This window comes from Pristiophorus japonicus, chromosome 8 (genome assembly GCF_044704955.1).
Source record: "Pristiophorus japonicus isolate sPriJap1 chromosome 8, sPriJap1.hap1, whole genome shotgun sequence".
In the NCBI taxonomy this organism is placed as follows: Eukaryota; Metazoa; Chordata; class Chondrichthyes; family Pristiophoridae; genus Pristiophorus; species Pristiophorus japonicus.
Window position 1 is genome coordinate 164,303,946 of NC_091984.1, and position 21,518 is coordinate 164,325,463.

The window sequence follows — 21,518 nt, forward strand, 5'->3', positions numbered from 1 at the left end:
TTCAATATGGGAGTGGTTCCAGAGGACAGGAGGGTTGCAATTGTTACATCCTTGTTCAAATAAGAGGAGAGAGATAAATCATTTAACACAGACCAGTCATCCTAACGTTGGTAGGTGGGAAACTTTGAGACCATAATCTGGGACAAAATGAATTGTCACTTGGATGAACATGAGTTAATAAATGACAGCCAACATGGATGTGTTAAAGGAATATTGTATTTGACTAACTTGATTGAAATAACAAAGATGGTTGATGAAGTTAGTACAGTTGATACAAAAGCAAAATACTGCAGATACTGGAATCTGAAATAAAAATAGAAAATGCTGGAAATCTCAGCGGGTCAGGCAGCATCTGTGGAGGGAAAAACAGAGTTAACGTTTCAGATCGGCGACCTTTCCTCAGAACTGGAGAGTGTTCGGAAAGAGCAGATTCTTAAGCACTGAACGGGGGAGGGGAAGAAAGAACAAAAGGGAGGGTTTATGATAGGGTGAAAGACAGGAGAGATTGGAGAGACAAAAGGGATGATGGCCCAAATTCAAATGGTAATGATAAGAGGTTAGAAAAAGGTTAATATGGATATGGCATAGTAATGACCAGCTGCCATTATAATCAAAGAGAAAAAAAAAGAGAAGAAAGAAGAAAAATAACAAAAAGTTGGGGGAAATGAAAAGAAGCCAAAGATGGCCAGAGGTTATGCTCTGAAATTGTTGAACTCAATGTTGAGTCCAGAAGGCTGTAAAGTGCCCAAACGAAAGATGAGGTGGTGTTCCTCGAGCTTGCATTGAGCTTCATCAGAACAGTGTAGGAGGCCGAGGACGGAGAGGTCACAGTGGGAGTGGAGTGGAGACAGGCGAAGCTCAGGGTTACACTTAAGAACTGAACGGAGGTGTTCAGCAAAGTGGTCACCCCTTCTACACTTGCTCTCCCCAATGTAGAGGAGACCACATTGTGAGCACCGAATACAGTATACTAAATTCAAAGAAGTACAAGTAAATCCCTGTTTCACCTGGAAGGAGTATTTGGGGCCCTGGGTAATGGGAAGGGAGGAGGTAAAAGGGCAGGAGTTGCATCTCCTGCGCTTGCACGGGAAGGTGCCGTGGGAAGGGGAGGGGTTGCTGGGGGTGACTGCAGAATGGACCAGGGTGTCGTGGAGGGAGCGGTCCCTTTGGAATGCTGAGAGGGGAGGGGAGGGGAAGATGTGATTGGTGGTGGGATCACGCTGGAGGTGGCGGAAATGGCGGAGGATGATCCGTTGAATGTGGAGGCTGGTGGGGTGAAAGGTGAAGACAAGGGGAACCCTGTCGTGGTTGTGAGAGGGAGAGGAAAGGGTGAGAGTAGAGGTGTGAGATATAGACTGGACACAGTCGACGGCCATGTTAACCACGGCGGAGGGGAATCCTCGGTTGAGGAAAAAGGAAGACATGTCAGAGGCACTAGTGTGAAAGGTGGCATCATCAGAGCAGATGCGATGGAGACGGAGAAACTGGGAGATTGGAATGGAATCCTTACAGGATGCGGGGTGGGAGGAAGTGTAATCCAGGTAACTGTGGGAGTCAGTGGGCTTATAGTGGATACTGGTCGAAAGCCTATCCCCAGAGATGGAGACAGAGAAGTCAAGGAAGGGAAGGGAAGAGTCAGAGAATGGACCATGTGAAGGGTGGAAATTGGGTGCAAAGTGAATGAAATTTTCAAGTTCAGGGTGAGAGCAGGAAACGGCACTGATACAGTTATCAATGTTCCAGAAAAAGAGCTGAGGGAGGAGACCCGAGTAGGACTGGCACAGCGAATGTTCCACATATCCTACGAAAAGGCAGGCATAGCTAGGACCCATATGGGTTCCCATAGCAACACCTTTAATTTGGAGGAAGTGAGTGGAGTTAAAGGAGAAGTTGTTCAATGTGTGAACAAATTTAGCCAGGTGGAGGAAGGTGATGGTGGATGGGGACTGGTTGGACCTCTGCCCGAGGAAGAAGCGGAGCGCCCTCAGGCCATCCTGGTGGAGGATGAACGTCCATGGTGAAAAGGAGATGTTTGGGGCCTCTATCATTACCATTTCAATTCGGCCCATCATCCCTTTTGTCTCTCCAATCTCTCACCTATCACAGTCCTTCCCTTTTGTTCTTTCTTCCCCTCCCCCTTACAGTGCTTAAGAATGTGCTCTTTTCAAATGTTCGGCAGTTCTGATGAAGGCCGTCGACCCGAAACGTTAACTCTGTTTTTCTGATACTGTCTGACCCGCTGAAATTTCCAGCATTCTCTGTTAGTACAGTTGATGTTGTGTATATGGACATTCAAAAGACATTGGGTGAAGTGCCACATAATAATCCCATGGGATTACAGGGACAGTGGCAATGGAGATATGAGATTGAATGTAAGACAGAAAGCAAAGAGTGGTGGTGAGCGCTTGTTTTTTGAACAGGAGGGAAGCATACAGTGGTGTCCCTCAGGGGCCTGTATAAGGACCACTGCTCATTTTAATATATATTAGTCACTTGAAAGGGCCCGAAATTCATCATATTATTGCCCATTTACTGCCCAGAAATGCGAATTTCATCAAAAAAAATAATTTATCGCCCAGATACTGCCCACAATACCGTGGGCGGAAAATTCATCAGTCATTTACTGCCGGCGGGATTCGATACTGCCCGTCCATCGTTTAAGGCCCAAATACTGCCTAAAATGGTAATTTCATCATTAAGATCCATTTATCACCGGACCTAAATACCGCCCTGAAAAAGCAGGTCTTACCTGATCTTACTCGATCTTAAGCGAACGGTATGGACACCATTTTGGAAACGGGAGCATTTGATGAAAGGCTGCTTAAGATTAGTATCAGTCGTCAAAAACTGGAATTATTTCTTCTGTTTTGTTTTCTTTATCCAGTTTAAAGTTTATCATTCAAGGCCCTTTCACACCCCCAACTCCCCCTGTCACTATGTTGAATTTACAAAATGATTCCACACTGATCATTTTCCCTTCAAGTTATTTTTATTCTGTTGCTGGAGTCATTTTGCTCACTGTTAGGCTCTTGTTTTTCACCCCTATGTTGAACATGAAAAACTGGCATGAATTTCACAAGTGGGCTGAATCTAATCGTTGGAAGTCCTCAGAATAGAGACCGTTAGCTATAAAAAAATCACGGGAAAAATGACCTCAGGAAAAAAAAATTGCGCTTACACAGAAGTCCATTTTTTCCGCAATCGAGAAAAAAGTCGATCTCGATTGACTACAAGGCCCGCCACGGCACGGTACATGCCGCTCTCGCTACCGCCCGAAAAAAAGTCACCAAATTAGCGGTCCTTGATCTTAGCGGTATGTGGGCGGTAAAAACACCTCGTACCACCGAGAAACGGGTGGTGGCAGTACTTCATCAATTTCGGGCCCTTGGACTTTGGTATAGGTGGCATAATTTCCAAGTTTGCAGATGACACAAAGCTTGGAAATATAGTAAGTTACTATTGCATCTGCTTCCACCAGTGAGGAGGATAGTAACAGATGTTCAGGAGGACATAGACAAACTGGTGAAATGGGCAGACACATGGCAGATTAAATGTAATGTAGAGAAGTGTGAAATCATGCATTTTGTAAGGAAAAATTACGAGAGGCAGCATAAACTAAATGGTACAATTTTAAAGTGGGTGCAGGAACAGAGAGACCTGGGGGTTCACATGCACAAATCTTTGAAATTGAGAAGGCTGTTAAAAAAGCATACGGGATCCTTGGCTTTATAAATAGCAGCATTGAGTACAAAAGCAAAGAAGTTATGCTAAACCTTAATAAATCACTGGTTAGATCTTAGCTGTATCATTGTGTTTAACTCTGGGCACCACACTTTAGAAAGGATGCCAAGGCCTTGGAGAGTGTGCAGTGGAGATTTTCTTGAATGGTACCGGGGATGAGTGATTACTGTTATCTGCAGAGACTAGAGCAGCCGAGATTGTTCTCCTTGGAGTATTGAAAGGGGCGATTTAATAGAGCTGTTCAAAATGATAGAGTAGATAGAAGGAAACTAGAATTTGGGAAAATTTTAAACGACAGCAAAGAATGACTAAGAAAGCAATAAAGAAAGGAAAGATAGATTACAAAAGTAAACTTGCGCAAAACATAAAAACAGATAGTAAAAGCTTTTACCGATATATAAAACGGAAAAGAGTGACTAAAGTAAATGTTGGTCCCTTAGAAGATGAGAAGGGGGATTTAATAATGGGAAATGTGGAAATGGCTGAGACCTTAAATAATTATTTTGCTTCGGTCTTCACAGTGGAAGACACAAAAACCATGCCAAAAATTGCTGGTCACGTGAATGTGGGAAGGGAGGACCTTGAGACAATCACTATCACTAGGGGGGTAGTGATGGACAGGCTAATGGGACTCAAGATAGACAAGTCCCCTGGTCCTGATGAAATGCAACCCAAAGTATTAAAAGAGATGGCAGAAATAAAAGCAGATGCATTCATTATAATCTACCAAAATTCTCTGGATTCTGGGGAGGTACCATCGGATTGGAAAGCAGCTAATGTAATGCCTCTGTTTAAAAAAGGGGGCAGACAAAAGGCAGGCAACTATAGGCCGGTTAGTTTAACATCTGTAGTGGGGAAAATGCTTGAAGCTATCATTAAGGAAGAAATAGCGGGACATCTAGATAGGAATAGTGCAATCAAGCAGACGCAACATGGATTCATGAAGGGGAAATTATGTGTAACTAATTTACTGAAATTCTTTGAGGATATAACGAGCATGGTGGCTAGAGGTGTACCGATGGATGTGGTGTATTTAGATTTCCAAAAGGCATTCGATAAGGTGCCACACAAAAGGTTACTACAAAAGATAAAGGTATGCGGAGTCAGAGGAAATGTATTAGCATGGATAGAGAATTGGCTGATGAACAGAAAACAGAGAGTCGGGATAAATGAGTCCTTTTCAGGTTGGAAATCGGTGGTTCATGGTGTGCCACAGGGATTGGTGCTCGGACCACAACTGTATACAATATACATAGATGACCTGGAAGAGGGGACAGAGTGTAGTGTAACAAAATTTGCAGATGACACAAAGATTAGTGGGAAAGCGGGTTGTGTAGAGGACACAGAGAGGCTGCAAAGAGATTTAGATAGGTTTAGCGAATGGGCTAAGGTTTGGCAGATGGAATACAATGTCGGAAAGTGTGAGGTCATCCACCTTGGGAAAAAAAACATTAAAAGGGAATATTATTTGAATGGGGAGAAATTACAACATGCTGCGGTGCAGAGGGACCTGGGGGTCCTTGTGCATGAATCCCAAAAAGTTAGTTTGCAGGTACAGCAGGTAATCAGGAAGGCGAATGGAATGTTGGCCTTCATTGCGAGAGGGATGGAATACAAAAGCAGGGAGGTCCTGCTGCAACTGTACTGGTATTGGTGCGGCCGTACCTGAAGTACTGCGTGCAGTTTTGGTCACCTTACTTAAGAAGGATATACTAGCCTTGGAGGGGGTACAGAGACGATTCACTAGGCTGATTCCGGAGATGAGGGGGTTACCTTATGATGATAGATTGAGTAGACTGGGTCTTTACTTGTTGGAATTCAGAAGGATGAGGGGTGATCTTATAGAAACATTTAAAATAATGAAAGGGATAGACAAGATAGAGGCAGAGAGGTTGTTTCCACTGGTCGGGGAGACTAGAACTAGGGGGGCACAGCCTCAAAATACGGGGGAGCCAATTTAAAACCGAGTTGAGAAGGAATTTCTTCTCCCAGAGGGTTGTGAATCTGTGGAATTCTCTGCCCAAGGAAGCAGTTGAGGCTAGCTCATTGAATGTATTCAAATTACAGATGGATAGATTTTTAACCAATAAGGGAATTAAGCGTTATGGGGAGCGGGCGGGTAAGTGGAGCTGAGTCCACGGCCAGATCAGCCATGATCTTGTTGAATGGTGGAGCAGGCTCGAGGGGCTAGATGGCCTACTCCTGTTCCTAATTCTTATGTTCTTATTATGTTCTTACGGCTAAGGGGATCAAGGGCCATGGAGAGAAAGCAGAAAATGGGTACTGAGGGAATGATCAGCCATGATATTATTGAATGGCGGTGCAGGCTCGAAGGGCCAAATGGCCTACTCCTGCACCTATTTTCTATGTTTTGATGTTTCTAAACTGTTTCTAGTGGCAAGAGGGTCAGTAATCAGAGGACACAGATTTAAAATAATTGACAAAAAAGCCAGGGTTAGATAAAAAATTATTTTATTCCGAGTTATGATCTGGAATGCACTGCCTGGAAGGGTGGTGGAAGCAGATACAACAGTACCTTTCAAAAGGGAATTGAATCACTACTTAAAAAGGAAAATGTGCAGGACCATAGGGAAAGAGCAGGGGAGTGGGACTAATTCGTAGCTCTTTCAGGGAGCCTTCTGAGTATGATTCGATAAGTTAGGGATGGGCGATAAATGCACAGTGATGCCCATATCCCATCAACAAATAAATGTTTAAAATGTTGTAAGGTAACATTTGATGTTTATAATTTCCATCCCTGAACTCAATTGTATACCTCTGTATGATCACTTCTCAGATGCGTCCTGTTCAGGCTGAAAAGCCGGCATTTCCAGGGGTCGGCCTTGTAGCTCTTCCATGCCATGCAGCATTTGAATGTCTCTTAAGTCTCAGCAGCTAGCCCTTCAGCCAATTTCTTATCCATTCCTATGCCTTGCCCTGAATCTGCATAGCTTTGAATTTAACTATTAGCATTGAATCATAGAATGGTTACAGCACAATGGCTCCGGCTCACTGTAAGAGCACTTCAGCTAGTCCCACTCCCTGGCTCCCCATAGCCCTGCAAATTGTTTTCCTTCAGGTACTGGAAATCCAAATACACCATATCCACTGGTTCCCCCTTATCTATCCTCAAAGAACTCCAGCAAATTTGTCAAACATGATTTCCGTTTCATAAAACCGTGCTGACTCTGTCTGCTTGATTGAATTATACTTTTCTAAATGTCCCGTTACTGCTTCCTTAATATGGACTCGAGCATTTTCTCAACGACAGATGTTAGGCCAACTGGTCGATAGGGCCCAAGTTTCGGGCCGCGCCTAGAACGGCGCAGCCCCGACCTGGACGCCCGTTTTTCGCGCCACAAAGTACGCCTAAAAAAACTTACGTATTCTCCGGCTCCCTGCTGGTCCTCTTGAGTCAGGCGCGGCGCAGCACGAGCAGTTGGGGGCGGAGCTAGGTCCCCGCTGAAAACAGTGCCGGGACCTCTGCACATGCGCGATACAGTGGGCGAGCATGTGCAGTAGCTCCAGGCTCCCAAAACTGTGTAAGAGGGGCCCGAAGCATGCAGCCTCTAGCCCTGGCCGAATGGGGGCTGCGTGCATAAGGCTGCCTCCCACGCCCAGCTCCTGCTTCCTCCCGACCCGACTCGACTCCCGCTTCCCCGCCCCGCCCCCGGACCGGACCCGACACCGACCCGACTCCCGCTCCCCCACCCCCCCCGGACCGGACCCGACACTGACCCGACCCACGCTCCCCCCCCCACCCGGACCGGACCCAAGCCGACCCGCGCTCCCCCCCACCCGACCTGACCTCCCTCCCACCACCCCCCCCCGCCCCCGACCCGACCCGTGCTCCAGACCTCCCACCCCCCCCCCCCCCCCCCACCACCCGGACCCAACCCAAGCCGACCAGCGCTTCCACCCCCCCCCCCACCCGACCTCCCTCTCCCTCCCTCCGACCCGACCCGACCCGCGCTCCCCCCGACCCGACCCGCGCTCCCCCCAACCCGACCCGCGCTCCCGACCCGACCCAACGCCACCTACCTGTAAATCTGGTGCTGGGGACGGGCCCTGCCCGAAGTCTTGGGCCCGGCCCATTCAGCCTCCTTCCCCCCCCCCCCGCCTTCTCCTTTCCCCCGACCCCCCTTTCTTCTTTCCCCCCACCCCCCTTCTCCTTTCCCCATCTCCTTCTTCTTCCCCCCCTCCTTCTTCTTCCCCCCCCTCCTCCTTTACCCCTCTTCTCTTCCTTTCCCCTCTTCTCCTTTCCCCCCCTTCTCCTTTCCACCCCTCTCCTTTCCCTCCCTTCTCCTCCTTTCCCCCCCTTCTCCTTCCCCCCTCTCCTTCCCCCCCGTCTCCTTCCTCCCTTCTCCTTACCCCCTTCTCCTTTCCCGCCCTTTCTCCTTTCCCCCCTCCTTCTCCTTTCCCCCCTCCTCCTGCTTTCCCCCCTCCTCCTCCTTTCCTCCCCTCCTCCTCCTTCCCCCCCCTCCTCCTCCTTCCCCCTCCTCCTCCTCTCCTCCTCCTTTCCTCCCCCCTCCTCCTCCTTTCCCCCCTTCTCCTTTCCCCCCTCTCCTTTCCCCCCTCTCCTTTCCCCCTCTCCTTTCCCCCCTTCTCCTTTCCCCCTTCTCCTTTCCCCCTCTTCTCCTCTCCCCCCTTCTCCTTTCCCCCCTTCTCCTTTCCCCCTCTTCTTCTCTCCCCCCCTTTTCCCTTCTCTCCCCCCCTTCCCCTTCTCCTCTCCTCCCCTTCTCCTCTCCTCCCTTCCCCTTCTTCTCCCCCCTTCCCCTTCTCCCCCCCGCTTCCCCTTCTCCTCCCCCCTCCCCTTCTCTTCCCTCCCCTCTTCTCCCCCTTCCCTCCCCCCCTTCTCCCCCTCTCCCCCCTCCCTCCCCATCCCTCCACCTTCCCTCCCCTCCCCCTGCCCCCCCCTCTCTCCCTCTACCCCCCTCCCCTCGCTGTCAGAAACACAGACACTGACAGACAGAGAGTGAGAGACACACACAGACAGAGAGATAGAGACACTGACAGAGACACACTGGGGGGGGGGATATCCCAGCACGCTGTTGGAGGGCTCCCGGTGCTGCAGTCGGTAAGTAGAAAATGTTTTATTTATTGATTTAAAAAAAAAGATTTCTTATTAATTTTTTTGATTGATTTATTGGTTGATTTATTAATATTTTTATCATTTATTATCGATGATGGCTCTTTATTTGTAAAACTGAAGTGTTTAATGTTTGTAAACTTCCCTTTAAACCCCCCCCCCCATTCTCTACACCTGATTTGTAACCTACGCCTGATTCTCTAAACTGTAGACAAGGTTTTTTCGAGCACACAAAAATCTTCACTTACTCCATTCTAAGTTAGTTTGGAGTAAGTTTTCATTGCCGAAACTTTGAAAACAGGCGTAAGTGGCCGGACACACCCCCTTTTGAAAAAAAAATTCTGTTCCAAAGTGAAACTGTTCTAACTGACTAGAACTGGAGCAAACTAAATGGCGAGAATTTGAATTTCTAAGATACTCCGTTCTACACCAGTTGCTCCAAAAAATCAGGAGCAACTGAGGCTGAAACTTAGGCCCATAGTTTCCTGCTTTTTGTCTGCCTCCTTTTTTAAATAGGGGTGTTACATTTGCGGTTTTTCAATTAGCTGGGACCACCCCAGAATCCAGGGAATTTTGGTGGATTACAACCAATGCATCCAATTATCTCTGCAGTCACCTCTTTTAAGACCATAGGATGTAAGCCATCAGGTCCAGGGGACTTTAGTCCCATTATTTTATCGAGTACGACTTCATTAGTGATAGTGATTGTAATAGCTTCCTCCCTCCCTATAGCTCCTGGATTATCCACTATTGGGATGTTTTTAGTATCTTCTACCGTGAAGACCGATACAAAATATTTGTTCAACGTCTCTGCCATTTCCCTGTTCTCTGTAATCTCATTAAATGGCGGAGCAGGCTCGAGGGGCCAAATGGCCTACTCCTATTTTTTATGTTCTTACCTCTGCAATTTCCACCTTTACTTCCCTCATCATCCTAGGATGCATCTCATCCGGTCTTGGTGACTTAACTACTTTAAGTAGAGCCAGCCTTTCTCGTACCTCCTCTTCCATCAATTTTTATCCCATCCAATATCTCAACTATCTCCTCTTTCACTGGGACTTTTGCAGCATCTTCTTCCTTCGTATAGACCGATGCAAAGAACGCATTTAGTACCTCAGCCTCCATGTATAGGTTTCCTTTTTGGTTCGTAATCGACCCCACCACTACTATTTATACGCTTACAGAAGACTTTTGGATTCCTTTTTATGTTAGCTGCCAGTCTATTCTCATACTCTCTCTTTACCCATCTTATTTTCTTTTCCACTTCCCCTCTGAACTTTTTGAGCCTGGTTCTCACTTGTATTCTCCACCTGGCATCTGTCATACACCCCTTTTTTCTGCATTATTTTACTCTTTTTTTGTCATCCAGGGAGCTCTGGCTTTGATTGCCCTACCTTTCCCCCTCGTGGGAATGTACCTCGACTGCACCCGAACCATCTCCTGTTTAAAGGCAGCCCATTGTTCAATTACCGTTTTGCCTGCCATTCTTTGATTCCAATTTACCCGTGCTAGGTTCGTTCTCAACCCACTGAAATTGGCCCTCCTCCAATTAAGTATTTTTACTCGAGCTTGCTCTTTGTCCTTTTCCCTAGCTAACCTAAACCTTATGATACTATGATCACTGTTCCCTAAATGTTCCCCTACTGAAACTTGATCCACCTGACCCACCTCATTCCCCAGAACCAGATCCAGCAATGCCTCCTTCCTCGTTGGGCCAGAAACGTACTGATCAAAAAAGTTCTCCTGAACACACTTCAGAAATTCTTCCCCCTCTCTGCCTTTTACACTATTACTATTCCAATTTATATTAGGATAATTGAAGTTCCCCCTTATACTTACTCTATAGTTCTTTCTCCTCTATATCCTTACCACTAGTAGGTGGCCTGTAGAATACACCTAGTCGTGTAATGTCACCTCTTGTTTCTTAACTCTAACCAAATCGATTCTGTCCTTGACCCCTCCAGGACATCCTCTCCAGCACTGTCATATTTTCCTTAATCAATGCTGCCACCCCACCTCCTTTCTTTTGTTCTCTATCTTTCGTGAACACCTTATATCCAGGAATATTTAGTACCCAATCCTGCCCTTTTTTGAGGCAGGTCCCATTCGGGGGGCAGGGGAGAAAAGGCTTTTCAGCACTACAACTACAGCCTCTTTGTAAACACTTGATATTGTACAGCTGAACTGTTCTTCAGCTCAACTGAGGAAAAACAACAAAAATAAAGGACTTGGCAGCGCGCATGATCGTCCCGTTAAAATTCTTAACAGAAGGCATAGTTTTGGTCATGGTTTTTTTTGGTCTCTTATTTTAATTTTCTGCCATTTTTCAGTATTGTTCAAATTTTAGATTTTTGAGTAAAATAAGGCACAGGTTTTGGTTTGGCCTTGCCTTGCAGATTCACTCCCCCAAAGTTAAATTAATAAAACAAAATCATAGAAACATAGATAGAAACATAGAAAATAGGTGCAGGAGTAGGCCATTCGGCCCTTCGAGTCTGCACCGCCATTCAATGAGTTCATGGCTGAACATGCAACTTCAGTACCCCATTCCTGTTTTCTCGCCATACCCCTTGATCCCCCGAGTAGTAAGGACTTCATCTAACTGCTTTTTGAATATATTTAGTGAATTGGCCTCAACAACTTTCTGTGGTAGAGAATTCCACGGGTTCACCACTCTCTGGGTGAAAAAGTTTCTCCTCATCTCAGTCCTAAATGCTTTACCCCTTATTCTTAGACTGTGGCCCCTGGTTCTGGACTTCCCCAACAGTGGGAACATTCTTCCCGCACCTAACCTGTCTAAACCCGTCTGAATTTAAAACGTTTCTATGAGGTCCCCTCTCATTCTTCTGAACTCCAGTGAATACAAGCCCAGTTGATCCAGTCTTTCTTGATATGTCAGTCCCGCCAATCTGGGAATCAGTCTGGTGAACCTTCGCTGCACTCCCTCAATAGCAAGAATGTCCTTCTTCAGGTTAGGAGACCAAAACTGTACACAATACTCCAGGTGTGGCCTCACCAAGACCCTGTTCAACTGTAGTAACACCTCCCTGCCCCTGTACTCAAATCCCCTCACTATGAAGGCCAACATGCCATTTGCTTTCTTAACCGCCTGCTGTACCTGCATGCCAACCTTCAATGACTGATGTACCATGACACCCAGGTCTCGTTGCACCTCCCCTTTTCCTAATCTGTCACCATTCAGATAATAGTCTGTCTCTCTGTTTTTACCACCAAAGTGGATAACCTCACATTTATCCACATTATACTTCATCTGCCATGCTTTTGCCCACTCACCTAACCTATCCAAGTCACTCTGCAGCCTCATAGCATCCTCCTCGCAGCTCACACTGCCACCCAACTTAGTGTCATCTGCAAATTTGGAGATACTACATTTAATCCCCTCGTCTAAATCATTAATGTACAGTGTAAACAACTGGGGCCCCAGCACAGAACCTTGCGGTACCCCACTAGTCATTGCCTGCCATTCCGAAAAGTACCCATTTACTCCTACTCTTTGCTTCCTGTCTGCCAACCAGTTCTCAATCCCACGTCAGCACCCTACCCCCAATCCCATGTGCTTTAACTTTGCACATTAATCTCTTGTGTGGGACTTTGTCGAAAGCCTTCGGAAAGTCCAAATACACCACATCAACTGGTTCTCCCTTGTCCACTCTACTGGAAACATCCTCAAAAAATTCCAGAAGATTTGTCAAGCATGATTTCCCTTTCATAAATCCATGCTGACTTGGACCTATCATGTCACCTCTTTCCAAATGCGCTGCTATGACATCCTTAATAATTGATTCCATCATTTTACCCACTACCGATGTCAGGCTGATCGGTCTATAATTCCCTGTTTTCTCTCCCTCCTTTTTTAAAAAGTGGGGTTACATTGGCTACCCTCCACTCCATAGGAACTGCTCCAGAGTCTATGGAATGTTGGAAAATGACTGTCAATGCATCCGCTATTTCCAAGGCCACCCCCTTAAGTACTCTGGGATGCAGACCATCAGGCCCTGGGGATTTATCGGCCTTCAGTCCCATCAATTTCCCCAACACAATTTCCCGACTAATAAGGATTTCCCTCAGTTCCTCCTTCTTACTAGACCCTCTGACCCCTTTTATATCCGGACGGTTGTTTGTGTCCTCCTTAGTGAATACCGAACCAAAGTACTTGTTCAGTTGTTCTGCCATTTCTTTGTTCCCCGTTATGACTTGTCCTGATTCTGACTGCAGAGGACCTACGTTTGTCTTTACTAACCTTTTTCTCTTTACATATCTATTGAAACTTTTGCAGTCTGTCTTAATGTTCCCTGCAAGCTTCCTCTCGTACTCTATTTTCCCTGCCCTAATCAAACCTTTGTCCTCCTCTGCTGAATTCTAAATTTCTCCCAGTCCCTGGGTTCGCTGCTATTTCTGGCCAATTTGTATGCCACTTCCTTGGCTTTAATACTATCCCTGATTTCCCTTGATAGCCACGGTTGAGCCACCTTCCTTTTTTTATTTTTATGCCAGACAGGGATGTACAATTGTTGTAGTTCATCCATGTGGTCTCTAAATGTCTGCCATTGCCCATCTACAGTCATCCCCTTAAGTATCATTCGCCAATCTATCCCAGCCAATTCACGCCTCATACCTTGAAAGTTACCCTTTAAGTTCTGGACCATGGTCTCTGAATTAACTGTTTTCATTCTCCATCCTAATGTAGAATTCCACCATATTATGGTCACTCTTCCCCAAGGCTCCTCGCACAATGAGATTGCTAATTAATCCTCTCTCATTGCACATTCTCTCTCTCTCATCATTGCAGCAGTATTTTCCGTTTGTGCAAATTGCAACTCCAGTAATTCTCATACCCAGGTATTGAACATTTATATATTTTTTGCAATTAATGCTAAAATTTCCAGTAACGGGTGTGTTAGGAGAGGCTTACAATTCCAGCATTGATAATAAAAACCTCCCAACGCTCTTCCTGCTGTGTCTGCCCCTGGAAGAAGCACTCCCTCGAATCACTTTCAAATTCCTGACTGCCTTCATTCACTAAACATTGCTGCAGCAACCCATCTGCTCAATCTCACCCTCACCTCCACCTTTGATGTCCTTGTCCCCATTAAAACCATTACTCTCTCTCACCCTGGTCATACTTCCTGGTCCGGCCCCTATCTCCGATCCCTTAAGTCCAAGAGATGCATACTTGGAACGTTTATGGCACACAACTAATTTAGCCATTCATCTGACTGAACCACATAATGCAGTCATGAATCCTGCCAAAACGATTCACTATTCCAGGGTCATCCTGGAATGCAAAGATAGCCCCAGGCTTCTCTTATCCACTACAAACCATCTTCTTGAATGCCTCTCCCCTACCCACTCCATCCTCACCTTCAATAACAAGTGCGAGGAGCTCATGAACTTCTTTGTCACTAAGATTGAGACCGTCGATTCAGCTGCCTCTGCTGCTTCCCTCCCTTCTCTAAACCCATCAAACCAAACTTCCCCGAAGGATTCTCTGCCCTAGCCCTGAACTCGCATTTTCTCAAGTTTCTCTCTTATCTCCCTTCATAACCTTTCCGAGCTCATCTTGTCCATGGAACTATTGCCACCAAACATAGAAACATAGAAACATAGAAAATAGGTGCAGGAGTAGGCCATTCGGCCCTAATGAGTTCATGGCTGAACATGCAACTTCAGTACCCCATTCCTGCTTTCTCGCCATACCCCTTGATCCCCCTAGTAGTAAGGACTACATCTAACTCCTTTTTGAATATATTTAGTGAATTGGCCTCAACAACTTTCTGTGGTAGAGAATTCCACAGGTTCACCACTCTCTGGGTGAAGAAGTTTCTCCTCATCTCGGTCCTAAATGGCTTACCCCTTATCCTTAGACTGTGACCCCTGGTTCTGGACTTCCCCAACATTGGGAACATTCTTCCCGCATCTAACCTGTCTAAACCCGTCAGAATTTTAAACGTTTCTATGAGGTCCCCTCTCATTCTTCTGAACTCCAGTGAATACAAGCCCAGTTGATCCAGTCTTTCTTGATATGTCAGTCCCGCCATCCCGGGAATCAGTCTGGTGAACCTTCGCTGCACTCCCTCAATAGCAAGAATGTCCTTCCTCAAGTTAGGAGACCAAAACTGTACACAATACTCCAGGTGTGGCCTCACCAAGGCCCTGTTCAACTGTAGTAACACCTCCCTGCCCCTGTACTCAAATCCCCTCACTATGAAGGCCAACATGCCATTTGCTTTCTTAACCGCCTGTTGTACCTGCATGCCAACCTTCAATGACTGATGTACCATGACACCCAGGTCTCGTTGCACCTCCCCTTTTCCTAATCTGTCACCATTCAGCCATTCAGATAATAGTCTGTCTCTCTGATTTTACCACCAAAGTGGATAACCTCACATTTATCCACATTATACTTCATCTGCCATGCATTTACCCACTCACCTAACCTATCCAAGTCACTCTGCAGCCTCATAGCATCCTCCTCGCAGCTCACACTGCCACCCAACTTAGTGTCATCCGCAAATTTGGAGATACTACATTTAATCCTCTCGTCTAAATCATTAATGTACAGTGTAAATAGCTGGGGCCCCAGCACAGAACCTTGCGGTACCCCACTAGTCACTGCCTGCCATTCCGAAAAGTACCCATTTACTCCTACTCTTTGCTTCCTGTCTGCCAACCAGTTCTCAATCCATGTCAGCACACTACCCCCAATCCCATGTGCTTTAACTTTGCACATTAATCTCTTGTGTGGGACCTTGTCGAAAGCCTTCGGAAAGTCCAAATACACCACATCAACTGGTTCTCCCTTGTCCACTTTACTGGAAACATCCTCAAAAAACTGCTGACCACCCAACTTCCCTTCTTAGCCCCCATGTTAGCTGATAACGGGTTTATCTCCTCAGATACTATCCCCCATGCCTTCAAATCTGCTGTCATCAGCCTATTTCTTATATTTTAAAAAAAGACTCTTGAATCCTCTGTCCTTGCAAACTACTGCCTCATCTCCAACCTCCCTTTCCTCACCAAGGTCCTTGAACATATTATTGCCTCCCAAATCCGTGCCCGTCTTTCCCGCAGCTGCATGTTTGAACCCCTCCTATCAAGTTTCCGCCCCTGCCACAGCACTAAAACGGCCCTTATCAAAGTCACAAATGGTATCCTATCCCTGCTTTTCCTTCTCAACGTGCCTGCAACCTTTGATATGGTTGACACACCATCCTCCTCCAACATCTCTTCTCTGTCGTCCAGCTGGGTAGGACTCACCTGGTCCCATTCCTATCTGACGTCTGAGTTCTGATGAAAGGTCATCGACTCGAAACGTTAACTCTGCTTTCTCTCCATAGATGCTGCCTGACCCGCTAGGATTTCCAGCATTTTCTGTTTTTATTCCAGATTCCAGCATTCCCAGTATTTTGCTTTTCCATTCCTATCTATCCAGTCGTAGCCCAAGACTCACCTGCAGAGGCTTCTCTTCCCGCTCCTGCACCTCTGGGGTCCCCAAGGATCTATGCTTGGCCCTATTCTGTTTCTCATCTGCATGCTGCACCTTGGGATCTGAAGAAACCTCCTGACATTCCAGGCAGTAGTGTATGTGTATTTTTTGCAAGGGTTTCCAATAAGATGTCTCACAGGAAGCTGTCACAAAATATCAGGCAGAAGTGTAGCAGCATGGTTAGAAGTGGATGGGACAGAAGACAGCAATATTCAGTGGATGTTGCTAGGATTGCAGAAGGGTTGGAAGTTGTAGACCCAAGGTTCAGTGCTGGGTCCACATTTGTCCTTCGTATTTATAGACAATTTGAACTTGGGCACAGGGAACATAATCTTGAAATTTGTTCCTGACACAAAAGGAGATGTTTTTTGACAGTGGGGAGGACGATAAAATACTTCAGAAGGACATGGGAAAACAGGTGGCGGGTGCAATTTAGTGTGACGTCATACATTTTTGGAGAATAAAAACAAGGACTTAAGAGTGTACTTCAACAACTTGCATTTATATAGCACCTTTAACATAGTTTGTTTGGGAGGCCAGAGAGGCCGGTGAGTTTGGAAGGCCAGAGAGGTCGGTGAGTTCGGGAGGCCAGAGAGATCAGTGAGTTGGTAAGTATCTCTCTTTTCTCTTTGTCTTTTTAATTAGATTTTAAACTAGATAAGTCTAACTAGAGGGATGGCAGGGTCGCTCAGTCCCATGGAGTGCACATCCTGCGGCATGTGGGAAGTCCTGGACAACCATGTGTGGAGGAGGTGTCTCCAGCTTCAACTACTCGAACTCAGCGTTTCCCAATATGGTACATCCGCGAGGCTGAGAGCTACGTGGATAGCACGTTTCAGGAGCTGGTCACCCCGCAGCTTAAAAGCGTGCAGGCAGAGGAAAAGTGGGTGACCACCAGATGTAATAAGAATGCTAGGCAGGTAGTGCAGGAGTCCCCCCCGTGAGTCCATCTCGCTTTCCAACCGATATTCTCTTCTGAGTATTGGTGAGGGTGGTGGAGCCTCTGGGGAGTGCCGCCAGAGCCAATTCCAAGGCACCACGGGTGGCTAAGCTGCACAGGGGGGAGGGACGAAGAATAAAAGGACTCTAGTGATAGGGGATTCTATAGTTAGGGAACAGACAGGCGTTTCTGCGGCCGTAGACATCACTCCCGAATGGTTTGGTGCCTCCCTGGTGCCAGGGTCAAGAATGTCACAGAGTGGACGTAGGGCATTCTGGGGAGAGAGGATAAACAGCTCAAGGCTGTGGTCCATATCAGGACCAACGACATAGGTAAAAAGAGGGATGAGATCCTACAGGCAGAATTCAGAGAGCTAGGAAGAAAATTAATGGATAGGACCTCAAAGGTAGTAATCTCCGGGTTACTACCGGTGCCACGTGCTAATGAATACAAGAATAGAAGGATAGAGAGGATGAACACATGGCTGAAGAGTTGGTGTAGGAGGAAGGGCTTTAAATTCTTGAGGCATTAGGACCGCTTCTGGGGGAGATGGGACCTGTACAAACCGGATGGGTTGCACCTCAACAGAGCCGGGACCAATATCCTCATGGGGAGTTTTGCGAGTGCTGTTGGGGAGAGTTTAAGCTAGCTTGGCAGGGGGATGGGAACCTGAGAACACATTCAATAGGGAAGGAAGTAAAGCAGAAAGTGGATAGCAAGAATTTGGAAAGCGAATCTGTAAGACAGAGGAAACAAGGGTTAGTAAGTAGTAAGCAAGGAGGTCTTCCTGTGCTAAATGGTATATACTTTAATGCAAGGAGTATAGCGAATAAAGCGGATGAGCTAAAAGTACAGGTAGATACTTGGGAGTATGACATTATAGCCATTACAGAAACATGGCTGAAAGAGGGGCAGGTTTGACAGATCAATATTCCTGGCTACAGGATTTTTAGACATAACAGAGAGGGGGGTAAAAAGGGGGGGGGGGGTCGCGGTACTGATTAAAGAAACTATTACAGCAGTGAGGAGGGATGATATGTTAGAGGGATCATTAAATGAGGCCATATGGGTCGAATTGAAAAATAAAAAAGGGGCGATCACAGTGCTGGGATTGTATTATAGACCCCCAAACATTGAGAGGGCGATAGAGGAGCAAATTGCTGTGAAGTCCAAAAACCATAGGATAGTAATAGTAGGGGATTTTAACTATCCAAATATTGATTGGGACAAATATAGTGTGAAGGGTATAGAGGGGGCGGAATTCCTAAAATGCATTCAAGAGAACTTTTTTAGTCAGTATGTAACAAGCCCAACATGAGAGGGGGCGGTGTTGGATTTAGTTTTGGGGAATGAAGCTGGGCAGATTGAAGGGGTATTAGTGGGAGAGCACTTGGGTGCCAGTGACCATAATTCAGATTCAAGTTGGTTATGGACAAGGACAAGGATAGGCCTGGAATAAAAGTCCCAAATCGGGGAAAAGTTAATTTTGCTAAGTTAAGGAGTGATTTGCCCACAGTGGACTGGAAACAGCTGCTTGTGGGTAAATCAGTGTCGGAACAGTGAAAGGCATTCAAGGAGGAGATCCGGAAGGCTCAGGCCAAACATCTGCCCTTAAAGAAAAAGGGTGGGAATAATAATTCTAGAGCCCCCTGGATGTCTAGGGACTTACAGGGGAGGATAAAAAAAAGGGACACTTATGTCCTATACTAACGGCTAAATACTATAGAATCTTTAGAGGAATGTAGAAAGTTAAGAGCGAAAATAAAAAGGATATTAAGAATGCTAAGAGAGAGCAAGAAAAATTATTGGCTCGTAAAATTAAGGAAAACCTAAGATGTTCTATAAATATTTTAGGAGTAAGAGCGTAACTAAAGAAAGGGTAGGGCCTATTAGAGACCATGAGGATAATCTTTGTGTGAAGGTGGAAGATGTTGGTAAAGTCCTCAACGAATACTTTGCATCTGTTTTCACAAAGGAAAGGAGCAATGCAGAATGTGATATTCTTTCTCTGAACGTGTGGATTGTGGAAGGTCTTGCAGAGCGGGACCGCAACGATTTCTGGGCCGGGCTGCCGCAAACTGCTCCCTGTAATGGGCCCGGCCTGCTAATGGTCTTGCAGGTCGGGACTGCACCGATTTCTGGGCCGGGCCACCTCAGCAGGCCAGGGCCATTGCAGGGAACAGCATGCGGCGGCATACCACTGCTGTTGCTGCTGCAGGAGGGCGACGGCTGCGAAGCCAGGTCACTGATTGCAGTGCGGGCAGGCACAGCAGGAGGGACGAAGGAGCGGCAAGAGTTTGTAGATGACCGGGGCCCAGGAGAGATGAGAGTTTGGGGCTCAGAAGAGGTGAGGGCCCAGGCCAGCCCACACTGTGATATGTGTGCATGCTAGGACCGTGCTTGGGTAATCCTTGACACTGGACCAAGGCCCAGCTCTGTCAAGCCTGTGTGGTGGCTGGTGTGAAGCGGCCACCACATGTTAAAAAAATGCACACACAGGCATCTTCCATCCTTCAAGATGTAATTAGGGATCTGGAATATTAGTTCAGGATCTGGAACTTTGAAACACCTGTGAAATCATCCCTTTTTGGCGTGGAAGCAAGTCATCCTCGCTTTGGGGGACTGCCTATGATGATGATATTCTGGATGAAATAAATAAAGTGAGGGAGGAAGTATTAAGGGGTTTAGCAGCTTTGAAAGTGGATAAGTCCCCAGGCCCGGATGAAATGCATCCCAGGCTGTTGAGCGAAGTAAAAGAGAAAATAGCAGAGGCCTTGACCATCATTTTCCAGTCCTCTTTGGATTTAGGCATGGTGCCGGAGGATTGGAGGACTGCTAATGTAGTACCCTTGTTTAAGAAGGGAGAAAGAGATAGGCGAGTAATTACAGGCCTGTCAGCCTAACCTCAGTGGTGGGAAAATTATTGGAAAAAATCCTGAAAGACAGGATAAATCTACATTTGAAAAGGCAAGGATTAATTAGGGACAGTCAGCATGGATTTGTTAAGGGGAGATTGTGTTTGACTAACCGGATTGAATTTTTGGAGGAGGTAACCAAGAGGGTCGATGAGGGTAGTGCGTACGATGTAGTGTATATGGACTTTAACAAAGCTTTTGATAAGGTCCCACAAGGTAGACTGGTAATGAAGGTTAAAGCTCATGTGCTCCAGGACAAAGTGGCAAGTTGGATTCAAACTTGGCTTCGAGGTAGGAAGCAAAGGGTAGTGGTTGATGGATGTTTTTTTGACTGGAAGGATATTTCCAGTGGGGTTCCACAGGGCTCAATACTGGGTCCCTTGCTTTTTGTGGTATATATCAACGATTTAGATTTGAATATAGAGAGTATGATTAAGAAGTTTGCAGACGACACTAAAATTGTCTGTCTGGTTGATAATGAAGAGGAAAGTCATAGGCTGCAAGAGGATATCAATCTACTGGTTAGGTGGGCAGAGCAGTGGCAAATGGAATTTAATTCAGAGAAGTGTGAGGTAATGCACTTTGGGAGAGCTAATAAGGAAAGGGTATACACATTAAGCGGTAGGCCACTTAATAGTGTAGATGAACAAAGGGACCTTCGAGTGCTTGTCCACAGATCCCTGAAAGTAGCCGGTCAGGTGGATAAGGTGGTTAAGAAGGCTTCCCTTTATTGGCTGAGGCATAGAATATAAGAGCAGGGAGGTTATGCTTAAATTGTATAATACTTTGGTTAGGCCACAGCTGGAGTACTGCGTACAGTTTTGGTCGCCGTATTATAGGAAGGATGTGATTGCACTAGAAAGGGTGCAGAGGAGATTTACTAGGATGCTGCCTGGAATGGAGAATCTTAGTTATGACAATTGGATAGGCTGGGTTTGTTCTCATTGGAACAGAGGAGGTTGAGAGGAGACCTCATTGAGATGTACAAAATATTGAGGGGCCTGGATATAGTGGATCGTAAGGACCTATTTCCATTGGTGGAGGGGTCTATTACGAGGGGGCATAATTTTCAGGTGGTTGGTGGAAGGTTTAGAGGAGATTTGAGGGGGGGGCTTCTTTACGCAGAGGGTTGTGGGGATCTGGAACTCACACTGCCTGGAAGAGTGGTGGATGCAGAAACCCTCACCACTTTTAAGCGCCGTAATCTGCAGAGTTACGGATGTAAAGCTGGGCATTGGGATTAGACCGGATAATCTTTTGTTGGATGGCGCAGATGTAATGGCAGGGAATCGAATATGGCCAGAGTGATCTCCTGGACTAGTTTCG

General features: G+C 46.4%; 1 protein-coding gene across 3 annotated transcripts in view; it reads left to right on the top strand.

Moving 5' to 3' along the window:
* LOC139268795 (breakpoint cluster region protein) overlaps nucleotides 1–21,518 on the top strand; it is a 905,198-nt gene that overhangs the window by 326,513 nt on the left and 557,167 nt on the right. The gene's annotated exons all lie outside the window — the stretch shown is intronic.